Genomic DNA, 6,000 nt, shown 5'->3' with positions numbered 1-6,000 from the left:
GCACTAGACAGACACTGTCTCTGAGGCCAGTATGAGCCGAGAATAGTTTACTACACTAGTAGGGAGTGTAGGGAGGTGAGGATTGTAAAACTACGTCGCTAGGTGATAGTTATAGTGACTGGATGTGCCTAAAACATGCTCTAACTACAAAATCCTGCACTTTATTACAAAATTCAGCATTTAAACTAACTAGTAAAGTGCAACATGGGAAAATAATACTAGACACTTTCCAAAGTGTCGGGAATTCTTTGTGTCACTAAAAATAATATTAAAGACACTCTAAATGCTTATTTAGCACTTTAACGGATCAATATCCAACCGAACAACCGGACTTTACCCGGAACATAAAAATAATGTCAATGACACTGTTTTTCCTTTTCTGAGCTAGTTAGGGTCCCCGAACACCCTAACACCCGTTATAATACACCACACACTAATAACTAACTTAAACCCCTAACTAACCTAACTAGTACTTAGCCATATCATTGAAATCCAACTAAATACCCCCCCCCCCTCAACCGAATCGGTCCCCATGTGGGACACAATCCACAAATTTTATGATTATTTTATTTATCCATGTCCCATATCTAGAATGCACATTATACAATGGTTATTAGTTAAGTTGGTCTATAAGTATGTATGAGGGTTAAGCACATCATTTACATCAAACACTTAACAAGAAAATTGCACTCTCCCTCTCCTCTCCTTACAATCGGCCAAACTCAACACCCACCATCTCACCATCTTCGAGTCTTGTTCTTGTAATTTCACATACACACAAAGGTGAAAGGTCACACACAAGGAGGCTCGGTGCTTTCGGAATCTCAAAGACCTCACTACGTTGCTTTTATCCACCTAGTTTTCGCTTTGATTCTTCCCTAGCCTTGAGCTAGTTGTAAGTGCTTCTAAACACTCTCTTGTTCATGTTTAAAGTGGTTAATAAGAGGTTTAACGGATAAAAATCAAGAACACTAAAGATCAAAACTTAAAGTCTTGAATGAATGATCAACTCGATGGATAAAGAGTAACAAATGGTGTAAATTTTGTAGATCTTGTTTAGATGTGATTATTTTATGTTGTTTGACACTAGTAGTGGAACGTATCGTCATCTAACCACGCTAGATCATGTTCATGGAACATGAACTAGCAATATGTTAAGCTTGAAAGATACAAGATGATGAACCTTTTCACACATAAACATGAACTTGTGTAATGATTTTTCTTGTAAAATGGAGTTCTAAACTAGTAGATCTAAAGATCTACAAGTGGTATTTTCGAAGAACCAAGTGTAAGATGCAAACCTTATTTAAAAGCCGGATCTTTCATGAACTAAAAGCATTTTTGTGAACAAACAAGTGTGTAAACACTTGTGTGACAAAAGGATTTAACAAAGAAATATTTTCGTAAATTTTGACTAAGATGTTGTAAAGTTACATCTTCTTTAAAAATAAAGTTTTTCGAGAAACTGGTTTTATTTTTAAAGATGGAAAGATCTACTATATGTGTTGGAAAGTTACTACATACTTTTACACAACTTACAAGTTCATGTGTTTGCGATTTATGCTTACTTTTGACTAGTTTGAAGTTTGAATGATGTATGTTGATGATTGGAAAATTTTTGATTGAATTTTGAAAAGAAAATGATACGCTAGTAAGCGTGGTCACCTCCAGTTACAGAGGAAACTCTGGCAAAATTTTTCCAGAAATATAACACTTGGAAAATATTTTTGCAACAAGTGTTATGAGTATATTTTTAACTTGCTTTTCCTAAATAAAATTCGCCATGATTTTTATTTCAAAATTACCAAGTGTCGTAGGTGGATTTTCATAAATAAAACTTGTTGAATATATATTTAGAATATATATTTTTCATAGTAAAACGCTTGTGCGATTTTATGATTATTTTTGTGAACCATATATTGTTTTTGGAGTAAAAATAATATAACCTGGAAAATATCATGAAGTTACGACTTCCAAAATAATACTAACGCCCTCACAAATAAATATTTAAGTTACACCGGTATTATTATTACCACACGAACCTTAAAATGTAACTTATGTATTTTCAGAAAATACTCTTAAATGCGTATTTCGACAAAGGTGTTATTTTGGGAAATTGTATAGAATAAAATATAATATTTTTAGGAAAAAATATGTATATTTTGGAGATAGAATATTTTAGACAAATAAATTAAAATATATTTTATTAAGTGAGACTTAATAATATATTTCGAAGTTATACAAACGCACATGTATTAAAACCCTCATCCTTGGAAAAGAATATAATTAATAAATAATTAAGAAGTGTAAATACGAAATAGTTGCCTAACTATTTCCCAAAAACTTAAACCTTAAGCCAAGGCACGGCCGTCCGTCTAATAGAAGTTAGTACGTGTAGGTCGTTACGTAGCAGGTTGATTGGGAGTTACTATTTCGAGACGCACTTCTGTGAGTTCATGTCCCCCTTTTCTCTTAATTGTTTTCAGTTTTTATACTTCGGGGGTGAAATACATGTTACTATGATTACGAAGACTTTTTACATGGTATGGTTAGCGTAAGGAGGGTTACTACTTAGATCATGTGAGTGAGTAGGCGGGAACTGGAGGCCATTAATCCTCATTGTAGGACCGAGGGTCATTAGCGGTAGATCTATCTGGGTGTAGCAAGCCCAGCCCCAGGCCCAACAGAACGGACCTCGGGGTGACTTTGAGCCCGACGCAAAAATCTGCTAGGTTTGAGTCTTCCTACTGCACTTCACACATATCAATGGCCTTGCAAACCATTGGTGATCTCTTTATTTCCTTATTTGCTACATACCAGGGATTTTTATACTTACAAAGGTTTTACATACTCACTTTACATGAACTCGCTCAACATTTTTGTTGATTTTTCCAACTTACATGTATTTTAGGGAATTAAGGATCTGGCGAGGTATGCTACGTTTCCACGCTGCGTAGGAGTTATGAGGTCATCCAAGTTTAGGGGTTGTGGCTTTTACCTGGACGAGTCACAAGTCTTAAACTGTGTTTATTTCATGTCTGTGGTTGTGTCTTATGAACAAGATTTTATTTTATTGTGTTGTATTCCGTTGCATGTGTCGACGTTTGAAAACAATGTTGTGGTATTTTGTCTTTAAAACTTGAATCAATGGATGATCTTCATGGTTTTACTTTCATATAGCTTTGTTGTGATTAAGCCAGTGGCGGAGCCACATACTCGGCAACGGTGTCGGCCGACACCATTCAAATTTGCGCTTTATATGTATCGTATAAGAACAAATACGAGCGACACCATTGTTTTTTACGAGCGACACCATTGCTTTTTTTATGAGCGACACCATTGCTTTTTTCGAGAGACACTTTTATTTTTTTTAAACATTTTACATAATAAACAAATTTCTAGTTTAAAAATTAAGCCTAATTAGGTATTTTTTTATATTGTAAGCTTTTAATCATCAAAAAGCCCATATTTTTCTAACTTTTATAACCCAATAACTATTATAGGCCATATCCAATTAGTGAATTCAATTGTTAAACCTAACTTTAAAAAAAGTTGCGTGATTGATCTCCCTCCCTCCTGCTGAATCACAATTAAATTACCAAAATACTAAAATTCATCTTGCCTCTTGAATCGTAATTTTGAATTCTGATCATTATCAATCAAATAAAATAATATGAGTAAAGGTTAGTTTGCTCATTCATTTTTTATCATTCAAATATTTAATGCGTATGTATATATTATAATTTATAGATCAACATTGAAGTGTGAAGATGGCATATTCGCATGAGTGAATGACAAATAGCAATTCTCTGATCTCAAATATTTGGTGTTACATACTTATGTATTTTATTGATTTACACCGAATTCCGAACCCTAATCCACTGTACCCTAATCCACGACAAGTGTTGAGAGATGATTTTCTGCTATGAAGCATGTGAAGACGGATTTACGAAATCGGATGGGTGATGAGGATTTGACTAATGCTTGCATTTGTTATATTGAAAAGAGTTCTTTGCGAAAGTTGCAATTGAAGACGTTATGAGTCATTTTCAAAACATGAAAACACGGAGGGAGAAACTATAAAATGTATTATATATATATATGTATATATATATATATGTTGTAAATGACTTTGTATTTTTATTTTGTGTTATTTCAATGAAATGGCACTTTTATTATGATATTGATTTTTATTATGTAATTCGACCCGACTTGACCCAACCCCATTCGAAAATTTGGACTCCGAGTTATTACAAACTTGGATATCAAGAAAAAACGACACCGTAGGAAAAAATTTCTGGCTCCGCCACTGGATTAAGCTATGGTATTAAGAAGTCACACCAAATTAACCCACGCTTCCGCAAAGCCAGGGTGTGACAGATAGAGTTTGAACAGAATGAAGCTTAACTCGCTCTCTTCGACTTAGCGCATTGGCTACGACATTCGCCTTACCAGGATGGTAGCGAATCTCGCTATCGTAGTCACTCAAGAGTTCAACCCAACGTCGTTGCCTCATGTTCAACTCCTTCTGATTAAGAATATGCTGGAGACTTTTGTGGTCTGTGAAAACCACACACTTCGTGCCATAAAGATAGTGTCTCTAGATTTTGAGAGCAAAAACTACAGCTCCTAACTCAAGATCATGAGTCGTGTAATTCTTCTCGTGAACTTTCAATTGTCAAGATGCATATGCTATAACTTTACCTCGTTGCATAAGAACACAACCAAGGCCTAAGTTGGACGCATCGCAGTAGACAACGAAATCATCGCTTCCCTCGGGCAAAGATAGAACAGGAGCATTACACAGCTTCTGTTTCAGCGTTTGGAATGCTTCTTCTTGTTGGGGTCCCCACTCAAAAGGCTTATTCTTTTGAGTCAAAGCAGTGAGTGGAACCGCAATCTTCGAGAAATTTGAAATAAACCGTCAATAATACCCAGCCAGTCCGAGAAAAGAACAAACTTCTGTGGGTGTCGTCGGTGTGTTCCAATCCTTAATTGTGACAATTTTGGATGGATCCACATGAATACCCTGCTCGTTGACAACATGTCCCAAAAATTGAACTTCCTTAAGCCAGAATTCACACTTGGAGAATTTAGCAAAAAGTTGTTCCTTCTTCAGGAGTTCCAAAGTTAAACGAAGGTGTTGCTCGTGATCGGCACGAGACTTTGAATAAATAAGAATATCATCAATGAACACAATAATGAACTTGTCTAAATAAGGTTTACAGACCCTATTCATTAAGTCCATAAAGATAGCTGGAGCACTTGTCAAACCAAAAGGCATGATAGTGAACTCATAGTGTCCATATCTCGTGCGAAAAGCAGTTTTGGGAATATCTTCTTCGAATACACGAAGCTGATGATACCCAGAACGCAGATCGATCTTGGAAAAACAGGTAGCACCTTGCAGCTGATCAAAGAGATCATCGATTCGGGGTAGGGGATATCGATTCTTGATGGTAAGCTTATTAAGCTCACGATAATCGATACACATTCAAAAAGATCCATCTTTCTTTTTCACAAAGAGGACAGGAGCTCCCAAAGGTGAATAACTCGGGCGGATGAATCCTTTATCCGATAACTCTTAAAGCTGTTTCGATAACTCTTGCATCTCAGATGGTGCAAGACGATAAGGTGCTTTAGCAATCGGGTTAGCATTGGGTACAAGATCAATATGAAACTCGACTTGATGAACTGGAGGCAAACCAGGCAGTTCATCAGGAAACACCTCTAGATAATCCCGAACAATCGGAATATCCTGAATATTCTTGTTCTTGCCTTTCTCCTCGGTGGCATGTGCCAGAAAAGCAACATATCCTTTTCGTAAATAACGTTGGGCCTTCGTGCATGACATAAGTTTTAAACCAACAGATGGTTTCTCGCCACGAACCTCTAGAACATCACAAGACGAAAGAGGAATACGAACGATCTTATCGAAACAAACAACCTCGGCATGATGTTTGGTTAACCAATCTATCCCCACGATGATGTCAAAACTCC

Source organism: Helianthus annuus, chromosome 11 (assembly GCF_002127325.2).
Source record: "Helianthus annuus cultivar XRQ/B chromosome 11, HanXRQr2.0-SUNRISE, whole genome shotgun sequence".
Classification (NCBI taxonomy): domain Eukaryota; kingdom Viridiplantae; phylum Streptophyta; class Magnoliopsida; order Asterales; family Asteraceae; genus Helianthus; species Helianthus annuus.
The sequence above is the reverse complement of the archived record's forward strand: the minus strand, read 5'-3'. Positions refer to the sequence as shown.